This window comes from Mytilus galloprovincialis, chromosome 7 (assembly GCF_965363235.1).
Source record: "Mytilus galloprovincialis chromosome 7, xbMytGall1.hap1.1, whole genome shotgun sequence".
NCBI classification, from domain to species: Eukaryota; Metazoa; Mollusca; class Bivalvia; order Mytilida; family Mytilidae; genus Mytilus; species Mytilus galloprovincialis.
Genome location: NC_134844.1, coordinates 75,443,480 through 75,459,630, shown reverse-complemented (window position 1 = coordinate 75,459,630; position 16,151 = coordinate 75,443,480). Strand labels below are relative to the sequence as shown.

General features: G+C 29.4%; 1 long non-coding RNA gene across 1 annotated transcript in view; it reads left to right on the top strand.

Moving 5' to 3' along the window:
* Window positions 1-16,151, top strand: part of LOC143083664 (uncharacterized) — a 42,013-nt gene extending 25,862 nt beyond the window's left edge. Inside the window, exons 2-3 of the long non-coding RNA XR_012980826.1 lie at window positions 14,525-14,701; window positions 15,866-16,151. This is a non-coding gene — a long non-coding RNA (uncharacterized LOC143083664). The remainder of the gene's footprint in view (window positions 1-14,524; window positions 14,702-15,865) is intronic.

The following is a 16,151-nucleotide window of genomic DNA, read 5'->3' as shown; positions in this document are numbered from 1 at the left end:
CCCGTTACGCGCGTTATTCAGTGTGCACCAAATTTTTAATGTTATTTCTTCATAGACAGAAAAAATATTACAGTCATTCCTTAAATGTTTATATTATCAAATGCGGGTATGTTCTTAGTTGAATGATTTAATCAGTAAAAAGTTTGACGTTAACGCATGCGCTATATGTTCACGGTCCAAAAAAAAACCATTGACATGTAAATGATTTAAGTAAATTTGGTGGAAAATAAAAATTTATGTTTCAAATAACGTCCTAAAAAGAATAAAAAGCAATACTGCTATAAATAGTGGTAATATAAGCTTTTATTCAACATACTCATATAAATCTCTGAACAAATAAATTGGTCAAACAATCACATATAGCCGGTGACTTTTCTATATCAAATTCAATTATTTTCTGACTTAACTCAGTAACTATCAATTAAATACGAACATCATCAAATTCTATGGATAATACAAAATCCAAAATTAGTCAAGATGCAATGCTTTAATTATTTGGCAGTTATTTCTATTTATATATAGCATGAACAAATCAAAACTTTGATATACTATGATATGGTGGGAAAGTTATATTTCGCATTTAGCGAATTATATTAATATTACTTTGTATTTCTTGATTACTTTCTTTGTTTTTGGACAACAACACCGATTTTTTTACGTAATCTATCTTTCCTAATTCTCTAATTGAATACAATAAATATTTTTTTCTGGTTTGATGATGATACATAATCTAAAAGAAAACGTGACTAAGTATAAGTTGAAACAAGTTATATCTTTCGTATATACTTTTCTAATTTAAATAATCGTCTGGTATTTTTAAATTTAGATAATTATATACAAAAGTAGTGTTATGCTTGAAAACCCACCTCATCCTATTTGAATAGTGTCTCAAATAAAACTATTGTATAAGTTTAAAAGATTCTTACTTAAGATAACATGTAAAAACACCAAAAATATATTATGCTGATTTTGCTAAACAAAATAGGATAAATATATCATGTATATAGCATTGTAGATTTGAGTAGAAACTTATTAGTTGCAATTTAATTCCAATGTAATTGTTTAATTACCTAATCATCTATATTTATTCCTTTTGGTTTTGTCTTTTTTTTTCTCTCTCCTTTATAATACAACACAGTGTAAGAAATTGCAAGTAGCAGATGATCGAAGCAAATGTGTATTACCAATGTCATTTCAACTGATCGGGCAGAGCTTACGTTTTAATTTGCATAAGGACAGTCTATTTGAAGATGTGTGTGATAAGGGTGATAGCTGTTATAATTATTACTGATTTCTAATCACCTATCAGTGTCATCAAAGAAATTTAAAAGACAATGACTGGACACTTCATTGATGAGTTTATCCTAAAACACCTATCTATAGATGGATTGGTTTATTGTAAGCGAATCGGTTAAACTCCGCCCAGTCAAGTGAAATAAATCGAGTAATACAGCAGTCCGCAAATGATCCTCATTCTGATCAATTGTCTTAGTTTCATCATTGGACATTGATTTTCTGTGGGTTTTAATTTAAATACATTGTAGTTACTGAACTGGTCATGTTTCTGGAGGCAGAGGTCCTCACAAGTTTGAAAAGCTTTCATCGTTCAGAATTTCTGTAATACAGTATTATAACCATGATAATATTAGTGTACGTATTATAAGAAATTTATTTGTAAAATGTAAAGATTTTTTTTAACTCGTCTAGTATTGCTTGGCTCTATAGTTTGACTGTTTATCAAAACCATTCATAAATGTCACTAGCAAACCAATTTTGATCTGAAACAATTAACTTAATCTGAACAGCTCTTGAAAGACTGAAACATTTTAAGTTATCAAATCCTATTAAGTTTTTCAGTCAATTAGCAGACTTATCCACTGCGGTAAGTCAGTACTGCGCAGAAAATTCCCTTGCACTCAATTATGATCTATTCAGTCTGTGTTCAATAGTTGCATTTTACCTGCAGACTTCAACATCGTACTGAATTGTCTGAAATGCTACTTAACAATACTGAATTGAATTCAAAGCTGATTATTGATTAATTGACGTTCAATAAATATTGAGATTCCTTATTAACTGACGTTCAATAAGTGTTGAGATTCCTTTTTAACTGACTTTGAATCAGTATTGAGACTCCTTATCGATTGACGTTTAATCAGTATTGAGATTCCTTATAAATTCACGCTTAATCAGTATTGAAATTCCTCTTTTAACTGACTTTTAATCAGTATTGAGATTCCGTATTAATTGACGTTTTATCAGTATTGAGATTCCTTATTAATTGACGTTCAATAAGTATTGAGATTCCCTTTTAACTGACGTTAAATAAGTATTGAGATTCCTTATTAATTGACGTTTAATAAGTATTGAGATTTCTTTCCAGTTGACGTTTTATCAGTATTGAGACTCCTTATTAATTGACGTTAAATAAGTATTGAGATTCTGTATTAATTGACGTTTTATCAGTATTGAGATTCCTTATTCATTGACGTTAAATCAATATTGAGATTCCTTATTAATTGACGTGTAATCAGTATTGAGATTTCTTACCGATGGACGTTTGATTAGTATTGAGATTCCTTATTAATGGACGTTTAATCAGTATTGAGATTCCTTACCAATTGACGTTAAATTAGTATTGAGATTCCTTATTAATTGATGTTCAACAAGTTTTGAGATTCCTTATTAATCGACATTTAATCAGTATTGAGATGCCTTATTAATTGACGTTTAAGAAGTTTTGAGTTTCCTTATTTATTGACGATTAATCATTATTCTGATTCTTCAAAAATTGACGTATAATCAGTATTGAGATTCCGTATTAATTGACGTTTTATCAGTATTGAGATTCCTTATTAATTGACGTTCAATAAGTATTGAGATTTCTTTTTAACTGACGTTAAATAAGTATTGAGATTCCTTATTAATTGACGTTTAATAAGTATTGAGATTTCTTTCCAGTTGACGTTTTATCAGTATTGAGACTCCTTATTAATTGACGTTAAATAAGTATTGAGATTCTTTATTAATTGACGTTTTATCATTATTGAGATTCCTTATTCATTGACGTTAAATCAATATTGAGATTCCTTATTAATTGACGTGTAATCAGTATTGAGATTTCTTACCGATTGACGTTTGATCAGTATTGAGATTCCTTATTAATTGACGTTTAATCAGTATTGAGATTCCTTACCAATTGACGTTTAATTAGTATTGAGATTCCTTATTAATTGATGTTCAACAAGTTTTGAGATTCCTTATTAATTGACATTTAATCAGTATTGAGATCCCTTATTAATTGACGTTTAAGAAGTTTTGAGATTCCTTATCAATTGACATTTAATCAGTATTGAGATCCCTTATTAATTGACGTTTAAGAAGTTTTGAGATTCCTTATCAATTGACATTTAATCAGTATTGAGATCCCTTATTAATTGACGTTTAAGAAGTTTTGAGATTCCTTATTAATTGACATTTAATCAGTATTGAGATCCCTTATTAATGATGTTTAAGAAGTTTTGAGTTTCCTTATTAATTGACATTTAATCAGTATTGAGATCCCTTATTAATTGACGTTTAAGAAGTTTTGAGTTTCCTTATTAATTGACGTTTAATCATTATTGATATTCTTATTAATTGACGATTAATCATTATTCTGATTCTTCAAAAATTGACGTGTAATCAGTATTTAGATTTCTTACCCAAATGATGTTATGGTATATAATGTAATCAGATCTGCGAAATACACCTTCCGATATGCGAGACCATCTAACATGTTAATAAGTTTTAGAGTTTACTTTCAATAACTGCAAGTATCGTTAGTACACATTCTTAGTTGAACTTCATATTGAAAGATTATTATACCGATACTAAAATGTCTAAATAAGAAAGTGGTTTACTCAATGCGTTTTATATGTAAATTCTATTTATTGTAATCACAAAGGGGCGATAACGTGTCATTGTATTGCTAGATTATTATCGTTTTCTTCTAACATGTCAGGATATAAACATTTAACTTTTATAAGTACGTAGGAGCATTGTCTAGTATTCTCAATATTCTCCCTGGTAAACAAAAATTAAATGGGTAGTATTGCAATGAACCATGATTCAAGAATGACCAGATTTTATTTAAAAATTTAAGTACCCATGTTTTTATCACTCTAAAATAACAGAAATTTCAATTTTCTACTAAACTGAAAAAACTATCAATTTGTATTAGTTTTATAATAGAGCATTAGTCTACCATAACATTTTATATTTCTTTGTTCAAACAAATAATATAACCGATACACCAAACATGACCAAATAAGTTCTTTGAAGTTTGTATTTCTTTTTTTTTTAATTTCAACTTTTATACCTAGAGCCCCTTTCACATATGAAAGAATAGTGTATTTCAATAAATATTAATAACGACTTCAAAGTAGAAACCGGGTATTAGTTCATAGGGAGAGATTATTTTTTTTAGAAACAAAATTTATTTTTTTATATAGCATGTATGTCCTTCTTTTATAAGTGAAAAATTAAAACATTGTTACGAAACAATGACTTAGAACTTAAAAAAAACTCGGATAGTAAGATAATCACTGATAATGGTGGGACTGTACCGAGCCATCTGTGTGAAGAAAAAAAGTCGAAATTATAGAATACAACCGTCATAAGTCATTATATTAGGACTACAGGTGTCAATTTCTGTGTTATTTTGGTCTCTTGTGGAGAGTTGTCTCATTGACCATTATACCACATTTTTTCATATATAATTATATATAATCTAATTATACGAGAATTACAATGTACACTGGGAACTAATTTGACTACCAAAAGGTGAGAACCTACTACTAATGCATGAATCGGCATACTTTTCAAATATGATTTCTTTTAAAAAAAAAATAGGCATGAATTCATTTGCAAGTGCACCTATTAAGTTATATCCTGCACATTGTCAAAAGTCTAAGTGCTTACGATTATGCAAAACGAAAAAAAAACATAACAGATACTTCTCCCAAAAATAACATTGAAAACCAAAAAAATAACTTGAAACTATTTGTAATTTTAAAATTTGTTTATCATCGTCTCTCCAATAGTTAATTTTACTATATCACGTTTCATCAGAATTCTGCAAACTAAACCACATTTCTTTATTTGGATCATAATCAATTTTTAGAGAGTATGATTTTTTGTCTGGTCTAGACATTTCCCTAAATAATATTTAGTAACAGTGTTAGGTTAAACGAGCAGATATGATATGATACCAGACTGTTGAATATTTATATCAAAACTATCATTGAACTTATTATTATCTGTCTTAGTTCTTCTGTCTATTTTCACTGCCTTAAAATGTAACTTATATAAAATATGCTTTTATCACAATTTTCACCACTAGTATGACATAAAGAAATTATCAAAATTAAACATCTTGTATTAACATATTATCCATACTTTATTGCTTTAGAAATTGAAGTGATTTACATCTTTTCGAAATTAAAGGGTACATTTAATATTTGAAATTTATGAGCGCTAGAGCATACACATTAGAAACGTTATTGAGTTGACTTTCGCTTAATTAACCATGCTATCTTTTAAAATGTTTAAAATGCAAATTTCGAAAGCATATATTATGATACTACATCTACCTCCATATCTAAATAGTAATCAATTGTATGTTATATTGTATACATATGATATTAAATGGTATTCCATATTATCAAAAAAGATATGTATCCCACATTCGACTTCATAGCTTTTTTTAAGAACAGAAAAATTACCATTTTCAGAATATAATAAGATACACTATCACATCTTAGTAATTTATATTTCTGTCTGTAGAGTCGGGCAACATCATATAACTTAAATAATAGTTACTGTATTGTTTTGATATTTTAAAAGAATTTTCAAAATTTATCTCATACATTATCCTTATATTATATCATGACAGGCAATGCGGGTTTGTAATAAAATGAACAATACGACGGGTACCACATATGAAACAGGCAAGATATCGATTTAAAATCCAATAACTATATAAAAAAAAAAAAGAAAAAAAGAATGATTTATTTAGAATTTTTGGGAATAAAAACAAAATATTATTTATAAAAAGTTCATTTGAATAGAAAGTTTAAATTTAACAAACAAACTCTCATCGAATGTCCTTGATACTTTTATTGAATTATACTGCAGTATTGAAAGATATTGTTTTTTGTTAAGATTCATGACAATGATTCGAAGTGTTATATTCTTTATATTTTTTGTTTTTGGTTTTTATTCGTTTATATCTATATATTGTAGCTTTTACGAATATGTGCTTCTATCAAAACTCATATCTCAGCGAGTAATTCAGTTTTTCAATTTTCAACTAAAAAGAAATCTACGAACATTAAGAAGACCACGAATGTGTATGATAAGTTAATGGCCATATTACTAATACTTTCATTAAATTGCTTGACTAAAATATAGTTGTTCTTCTGTTTATTTTATGAATATTGTAACATACTCATAATAAGAACTCAGATTATATGTTCATTTAATTTCATTTATATACAATACCCATTAAGGATGTACTTAGGTGAGGTTTTGGAATTTGTGTCAAATAGTCCGACTCCTTGGTGTTTTTCCATACAATACAATGTAAAATATTTTGCCCCATAACACCTATTTATTTTTCCATATAAGACTTAATAGCTCATGAAAGGTCCTTTACCAAAATTTTATAAGATTCTTGATTTTCTTTCTTTTGTTTTGAGACAGCCTTTTCCCGCCATATTTCACGTTTCCAATATCTCGAAAAGGAGGTCCATGACCTATCAATATTTTTAGCTTATCTTTATCCTTAATTGATGCTCTACCAGCTTATAGTATCAATTTTATTTTCTTCATTTCTTAATTTTTACCCAACCTCACCTAAGTACATCCTTAATTAATGTTTTTTAATGATTGTGTGGTTTTATATTTTTCCTTATATCAAAACTACTAGACGTTTGAGTAATTTTAACTCATAAATTAATTGCGATTCACCCATTAGCAATTTGACAATTAATGAATGGAAACTTGTATCCCATGATATATATTAATTTATGGAAAAACACCAAAATCAATTTCTGATAATAATTGAAAGATTAATCATAAAAAATAAATCGAATCTACTGGATTTGAAACCTAAATTTGATTCTTGTGACAATGAAATGTGAAATTAGATCAACGCTTAGAACGCTCTGTTTATAGGTAAAACTAAATAAAGAGATTTAAATTGAAAATTGAAAATTTTATTCTGAATTAATTCTAAAACATAATAATTTCATTTTTATTTTTTCCCTTTATAATTATCGTATGAATAGGAACAAAGTATGAACAAAATTATATCAACTTTTTTACATAAATAATGTCTTTGATAGTGCTCTGGAAAAAAGCTAAAATTAATCAGTTTTATTTAATTTTCACGAAAATAACAAATAAAATATAAAACAATTTTATTCATTGATATGTTAAAATTGATTTGTTAAATCAAATACTTTTTACAAAACTTAGCGTTACGGTGTATACTTATTACTATTCAATTTAAGCATTTATGTTTTTAAATTATGCTCATTAAATTGAAACAAGCGTCTAATGAATATATCAGCCTGGTAAATTATACGAATTTGTTCTCGTGTCTTTAAATTGAAACTCTGCACATTGATACTTAAATTTACAAAGTTACACATTCATAAGTTTTTTATATAGATTAAACCGTTGGTTTTCCAGTTTGAATAGTTTTACACTAGTAAGTTTGGGGCCCTTTAAAGCTTTTTGTTCAGTGTGAGCCAAGGATCCGTGTTGAAGGCCGTACATTGACCTATAATGGTTTACTTTTTTTAAATTGTTATTTGGATGGAGAGTTGTTGTCACTAAGTCGGGCGTGTCTATTTTCTGTGTTGGTCTTCAATGTATTATGTATTCGGGTTTTGTTTTCTGTAATTAGTTAAGACGTCAGTTTTATCATGTAAATCTTTTATATTCATTTGATTAAATTTACTGTTTGCAATAGCATAAATTGTTCTATATAATAAGGATGTTCTTATTACAAGCAGAAAACCCTAGCCGTATTTGGCACAACCTTTTTCAACTTTTGATCCTCAGAGCTGTACAACTTTGTACCCCCCCCCCCCCCCCCACTTTTTTTGACTTTCGAACTTTTAAATGTGGGCGTCACTGGTAATTCATGTTTGGACGAGACGCGTTTTTCACGTAATGAATTTTAAACCTGATGCCTTTTGTTATCTATTATTCATGTGTTTCTCTGCCTAATACGTTCTCCTATTTATTTGTATCGTAGTCCTGTATTATTATGTTGTCATTTTATTGTTATATTTAACAATACCATCAAAGTGCGAGGTTTGGCATGCCATAAAACCAGGTTCAACCCACCATTTTTTTCTTTCTTTAAAAATGTCCTGTACCAAGTCAGGAAAATGGTTATTGTTATATCATAGTTCGTTTCTGTGTGTGTAACATTTTTACGTTGTGTTTCCGTTGTGTCGTTTGTTTTCTCCTATATTTGAGTGTGAATTCACATTACTGTAGACGTGTCCCGGTATTTTTCTATCCCAAATTCATGTATTTGGTTTTGATGTTATATTGGTTATTCTCATCGGATTTTGTTTAATGCTTTGTCCGTTGCTATGTATGTTACATTTTAATGTTGTGTCGTTGTTCTCCTCTAATATTTAATGCGTTTCCCTCAGTTTTAGTTTGTTACCCCGATTTTGTTTTTTTGTCCATAGATTTATGAGTTTTGAACAGTGGTATACTACTGTTGCCTTTATTTATATGTCTCATTGGCACTCACACCACATCTTCCTATGTCTAGAAATGATACGAACGCTACTTTATTTCTTTATTACATTATTAAAATATTATTCTTATCATTATACATCTTAATATTCTATCACAATTTGAATCGTTTTGTTCCTCGTTTTTACACCATCATGCGCCCCAAATGTCCACTCATTGACACGAATAATGTCTTTTTATCGGCGCTGTGGGAAAATGCAAAATTCAATCAATGACGAATTACGAAAATAAAAACAAATGTTAAACTCTATTTTTCATAAATGTGGTTAAAACTAATTTGTTGGTCCAAATACTTTTAACAATATTTAGCATAACGGTGTATAGTAATTACTATTTACTAATTCGAATATTTATGTTTAATCTTATGCTGATAATCAAATCAAACCAAGGATTTTCTGTATTAAGTTATATATTTTACGAATTGGCACCTTGTAAGTATTTTTCCATTAACAATGATTGATTTGATCTTCAAACTGTTTGAAATTATTTCCACAATACGTGATTCAAAAGAAAATAGCAATTGCTCAGATGTATATTTTCAATCATTCGTAACAAAGAAGTTTAAATCATATGCTTTTTGTTCTAAAGAAAATATATAATTCTATAATTACAAACTAGACAACATGGTACATTTGACACGAAAATGCAACAAAAAAGGAGGTATTAGACTTTTTTTATATCAATGCATACCTCTAGTTTTTTAGGTCAAATGTATACACATTGGTCCATTTCATCTTTTCTGAAATTATGAAAAGATGTTAATTGTGAAACTGTGATCTGTTTTATGATTATAGACCGAAAATGGGTATCAATGGATGATGATGTGTATATCATCAAACTTGATTACTTTTAAATGGCTGTAGAAAAGTTAGAAGTGCAACAACATATGACTTTTTCAGCAGCATTTTTTACAGTCATATAAACCTAAAAATCAAGTAAGAGAAACACGTTAAATTCTAGAAATATGTGGCTCCATAGGGGAGTACACCATTAAAACCATTGAATTATACTTCTATAACCATTTTTTGTTTACTATAGGTGAAGAATGATTTATATAGATACATGTACGTTACGTTTTTTGAATGCATTTTGCTATAAAGCATGAAGTAATAAATTTACCATAGATATTTTTCGTTCATTTTTTTTTTTTTTTTTTTTTTTTTACATAAATAAGGCCGTTAGTTTTCTCGTTTGGATTGTTTTACATTGTCTTATCGGGGTCTTTTATAGCTGACTATGCGGTATGGGCTTTGCTCGTTGTTGAAGGCCGTACGGTGACCTATAGTTGTTAATGTCTGTGTCATTTTGGTCTTTTGTGGATAGTTGTCTCATTGGCAATCATACCACATCTTCTTTTTATATTATGTAAAAACCCAATCGGTAGCAAATGATCTGCAATCTACTTCTAGAATAGTAAGATAAAAACAAAAAGTTTGGAAACTTACCATTTAATTTTTTTTCATCGCCATTTTTTGTCAAAGTTTAAATCTTTTAAATCGATTTTTCATTCAGTTCAGTGAAGTATTAACAATTTTTGAAAAAAATGAAACATAAAAATTAATGGTCAATAAACTGATTTTATTCAGTATAATTATTTTTTCCTATTAAATTATTAACAAACTAAAAATGGCGTTATCGTCTGCTTCACATGAAAAGAAATCTGGCATTTATTCACTTGATTAAATTCTACATGTTATATGCTCAATTACTTTTCCTTACTTCCTAGTGAAAACACCTGGTTGCACCTTGTGACCTGAAGTTTACATAAGAATTAGCATAATATAAAGAACGAAGTATCATGTATGTTTAAAAAAAGTCGCTAATTCAATCGATAATTGTTCAATGTCTACTTTATATACTACTATAAAGATGATGTTCTCTCACTAAACAATCAAACATTTGTAGACTATGTTGAACGCATCTATCCCATCGATCAAGAGATAAAGGGTACAACAGATACAGTTAAGTCTGCCTCATATGTTGACTTACATCTCGAAATTGACAATGAGGGTCGGTTGAAAACAAAACTTTACGACAAAAGACATGATTCAGCTTCCCAATTGTAAACTTACCATTTCTATTTAGCAACATTCCAGCAGCGCCTGCATACTGAGTACATATCTCCCAATTGATATTGTATTTTCTATCGTGATTTTCTTGATAGAGGATTGCTGCTAACAAGGAAGACATTAAACCAAGAGTTCCAAATGGTAGAGTTGAAAGTAATCCATTCGTAAATTTTACGGACGCCATCTCGAGTTGGTTGACCATTATGGAATAACCGTTTCAAAGATGATTTCGGAAATGTTCCTTATGTCGTAACTACAATCCACTTCCTTTTTCACCAAGAATGTGGCAAACCGAATAAGAATATTTACTGGGTTTGTCATAACATGAACAACACGACGGGTGCCATATGAGGAGCAGGATCTGCTTACCCTTCTGTAGTAACTGAGATCACCCCAGTGTTTGGTGGGGTTCATGTTGCGTAGTCTCTAGTTTTCTATTTAGTATCTTGTGTACTATTATTTGTCTGTTTGTCTTTTTTTAATTTTTAGCCATGGCGTTGTCAGTTTATTTTCGATCCAAGAGTTTGACTGTCTCTTTGGTATTTTTCGCCCTTACCCTTTTATTTGCTCGCCAGTGTTTATTATTTGTGTTTTTTTTTCTCCCTACCTCTCCTTTCAAAAAAAATTTTCATGCGATATTTACGCAATTTATTTTATTTCGTAAGTCAAAAAATAGACCCTTTACTTCAGTGTCCCACTATATAATATTTAAAAAAAACATTTAATAAGAGTTGTTTGCATTTATGCGGGATATAATAAAATACAAATATTTAAGTAAATTATTCGTGTCTTGTGTATACATGCAATATACAGTGAATGTGCTTTCTGAAATTTATTTTTACTATAAAACTGTTTATGTTATTTTTTATCGCCGATTGAGGGGTGTTTCAGTACTCGAATATTGTTTAACCTTGAACACTGGGTCAATCCAAATTTGGAACCTTGTCAGACGTGGTCTTTATTAACATGCACATGTTGCCACTACTTTGACGAATTTGGTATTATTTTCGATGCATGTTAGTGCATTGATGTTATACATAAATTAAAACTTATCTAGACTAAGGACTATCAGTATTGGATTATTTTTGAAGATCATATGATGCAAAAACATTTTTTTTTAATTTTTTCTTATCGATTAAAGAGTTCGTTCACACCTTGCTAAAATATTTCTATCGGTGAAACACTTGACGCGTTTCTGAACAATAAAATGATCTAGATACTGGACAAGTTCATCACTAAAGGTTAATGCAAATTCATGCATACATTTAATTTTCTGTAAAATATGTTAATAAGTCAGAAAAGTTATTAAGGAAAATTAAAAAAAAAATAATCATACTCCCGGAGAGCTTCAAGGTTTTCCTACTTGAAACGATCTATCAGGCGATGATGTGTTTCACAAGGGTATTTTGTATATTATAATACACAAACACTGTTGCTTTAATGATTCCTAAATTAAGGTAGATAACTGTGTTTAACAGTGTACAAAGTAACATACGAATAAAAACGAACATACATTCTGGATCAAACACTTGAATTATTGTTGAACTTGCAAGAGCCTTTTTGAGAGACATTTTGTTTATTCAGTGCTGATATAATTTGTTCAATTATTCTTTCCATTTTCTTAAGCTAAGACCATTTGATAAACTAACTTAAAGATGAATGTAAAAAATATAATAGCCGTTTTTTTTCATTTTCTTTAGGGAGGGTAGTCATTTTTTTCTGCCAATATTATTTGATACAGAAATATCTTTTAGTTGCGACGTAAAAGGTCAACAAACTTCTGTTATCTTATGATTTGGCCGTAAAGAGGGGCGAAAGATACCAAACGGACAGCCAAACACATAATTCAAAATAAACTGACAACGCCATGGCTAAAAAGGAAAAAATAACCAGACAAATAATAGAACACAATACACAACATAGAAAACTAAGGACTAAGCAAAACGACCCCACCAAAAATGGGGTGCTCCGAAATAGTAAGCAGATTCTGCTCCATATAAAGCACGTGTCGCGTTGCTCATGTTATTACAAGCCTTATAAATAGTCTTATAACAGTCATTCGTCCAGAATATGCATTAAATAGTCTTATAATGGTCTATCGTCTTAAATATGCATTAAAAGTAGAACATTGACAAATCATGAAACATCACTTCCTGGCTGATATTGCATTCTATATTATCCGTAAAATTTTGGATGCTCCTGTTTAATTGTTCGTTTTCTTTCTATTTTTGTAACATACATCAAAACTAATATTTTACTAAGTCACTTTTGAGATCATCGACATTTGAAAACATATCTGACTTCGTTTTTTAATTACATAATTTTATGCTCAACTTACATTATACAATACGAATCATCATATAAATTAGCAGTGCATTTAAACTAAATTTGTTAATGCTTCTTTCCGCGCTCCTTTTATCTCCTTCGCTATTTTTAAAATTTAATTTACGTTTTTTGAAATACCGATTTTATTTGTAATTAGAACCTTTTCAAACTGCCATTAATAGAGAATATGACATTATAGTTACATCATGAAATGCGGGCAATGTCCTTAGCTAAATTATGTAACCAGTAAAAACATTTGACGGTAATGCATGTGCTATTCTTCCTAGGTCTAAAAAACATTTAAATGATTTTAGTATATTTGGTTGAAAATAAATATTGATGTTAATAACTACGACTTAAAAAGAATTTGTTAACAATAAAATGCAAAAATACTAAAAACAGTGGAAATAATATAATTTTATTGATCTTATTTATATAAACAACAAATACATTAAACAATTACCTTTAGTCAGTGAAATATCCATATCATGATTTTGATGCAACTGTCATACAAGTGGAAGGTTTAACTAGTTATGAAATTAAGTGTTCTCTTACATTTGCTACATATAAAATGCCTGTACCAAGCTTAAGTTAGGAATATGACATTTTATATCCATTTGTTTGATGTGTTTGGCGTTTGATTTTGACATTGGTTAGCAACTTTCTTTTTTTTTTTAATTTTCACGGAGTTCATTATTTTTTGGATTTTACTCTTTTCCATATCACATTTAATTATTGTCTGACTTAGCTAAGTAACTAGCAATTAAACACGAAATTCATCAAATGTTAAAGGGTATCGGTGGCTGAGTGGTCTAAGTAGTTACTACTGTAATCACTAGCATGTCAACACTAAGGTTAAGAGTTCGAACCCCGCTCGTTCGGGTGCACTCGACTCCAATCTTAATTGACTAGGATTGTCAGTTTTCCTATCGAAGGTCGTTGGTTTTCTTCGAACACTCCGGCTTCCGCCACTAATAAAAATTGACCGCCACGAAAAAGCCTAAATGCGGTGCCTAGAAGAAGCGTTAAACACCCAAAAACAATCAACCTATCATCAAATGTTACTGATAATACTGAAGGCAATATCAGTCAAGGTGTTTTAAAAAGGCTCAACATCTGTCTATGTATTTCAAAGCAGCTTAGGAGGTTATTTCTATTTATATATGACATGAAAAAATCAATACTTTGAAATACTATGATATAGCCTGATGGTCATATTTCGCATCGAAGGAATTAGATAAATAACGCTCTTTTACGCTATTTTGTGCATTTTGTCTTTGATGTTTGTTATTATAATTTTTCAGATCATGCTACAAGCTTGAGATAGAAAATTATCGCTAAAAATTAAGGAGGCACGTGGCGTTACTAATGAAATTAAATGAAATTGACAGCGTCGTGATAGGTAAAATAGCGATAAACAGATTATCATTGGTCATTTCAACTCGATTATTTTTCTCTCTTGAGATGATCAACGATAATCTGTAAGTATTTCTTGATTTTTTTGAATTACTTTCTTTTTGAACAAAAACATGATCTTTTCCACTTTTTTGTGGAAAGGCCTATTGTATTTGTTCTGATTATTATTTTTTTTCCCTCCCTCAAATTTTGTTCTTGCGATAAATGTTTGTTTCGCAATATATCGCTTAAATATTTCTCATATTGTATCCTATAGTTTATGCGCTTTTAAATTTCACGCTGCTAAGCCGAACCATTTTATTTGTAAGAGTTATCTTCCTATACACTGTTTATCATCAGAGTGCATCACCTTCGTAACAAAAAAAGATATCGACAAAATTTTTTTGCAAATTGTTGAAAAATGTGACCTTGAGAAAACCGGAAGTAGCTATTTTTGCACTTTTTGCATATCAAAGTACTCAGAATCCATATATTTTGTAATTTAAATACATTTACTAATCACTAAAGACTAGAAGTGACTTTCTGTAAACCGGAAGTGGTCAATTATATACCAGTTTACAGGTTAAAGTATATAGAAACTATATTTTTTTGGAATCAATGTGAAAGAAGCTATCATATGAGACCACAAGTAACATTTACTTAACCGGAAGTAGCATATTATCTACTTTAGTTCACTTTCAAATATATCAAAACCATTATTCATCGCATTAGTCTGAAGAAACTAGCTTCTTTTCAAAGTTTCTTTGATGTGGAAAGGCCTTCAATTGTTCTCTGAACAATTGGTTTTTAATTGTAATTAAGTTCTGATGTAATTACCTAATAAATAAAGACAACAGTAGTATACTGCTGTTAAAAAGTCATAAATTGATTTGAAAACAAATCCTGGTTACAAACTAAAACCGAGGGAAACACATCAACTATAAGAGGAAAACAACGAAACAACAGAAACACTGAAGTGCAACAGTAACAAATGACAATGCAACATACATAGAAACGAACTATTACAAAACAACTGCCATATTTCTGACTTGGTACAGGACATTTTAAGAAAACAAATGTTAGTTTGAATCTGGTTGTGTGGCTAGCCAACCTCGCACATTATGTTGAATATACCGCTTAAATGACAACATTAAATATACCGCTAAAATGACAACATCATATGACAGAAATACAGTACAAACAAATAATCGACATTCATTTATTTATGTTTTTCCTATTTTTCTTTACAGTACAGCACAGTGTAAGTTAACAGATGCTCGAAGCAAATGTGTAAAACAATTAGCATAAATCCTTATTCTGATAAACTAATCTTAGTTTTGTTGAATCGATTTTTTGTGGGTATTAATTCAAGTAAATTGTAGTTACCGGAAAGTTCATGTTTTTGAGGGCAGAGTTCCTCACAAGTTTGAATTCATTGTTTCCGCAATACATTTTTATTACATTAACTTACTACCTAAGAATTTTACTTTGTAAAATGAGGAGAAAATCTAAATCCAAACATCTAATAAACTTATT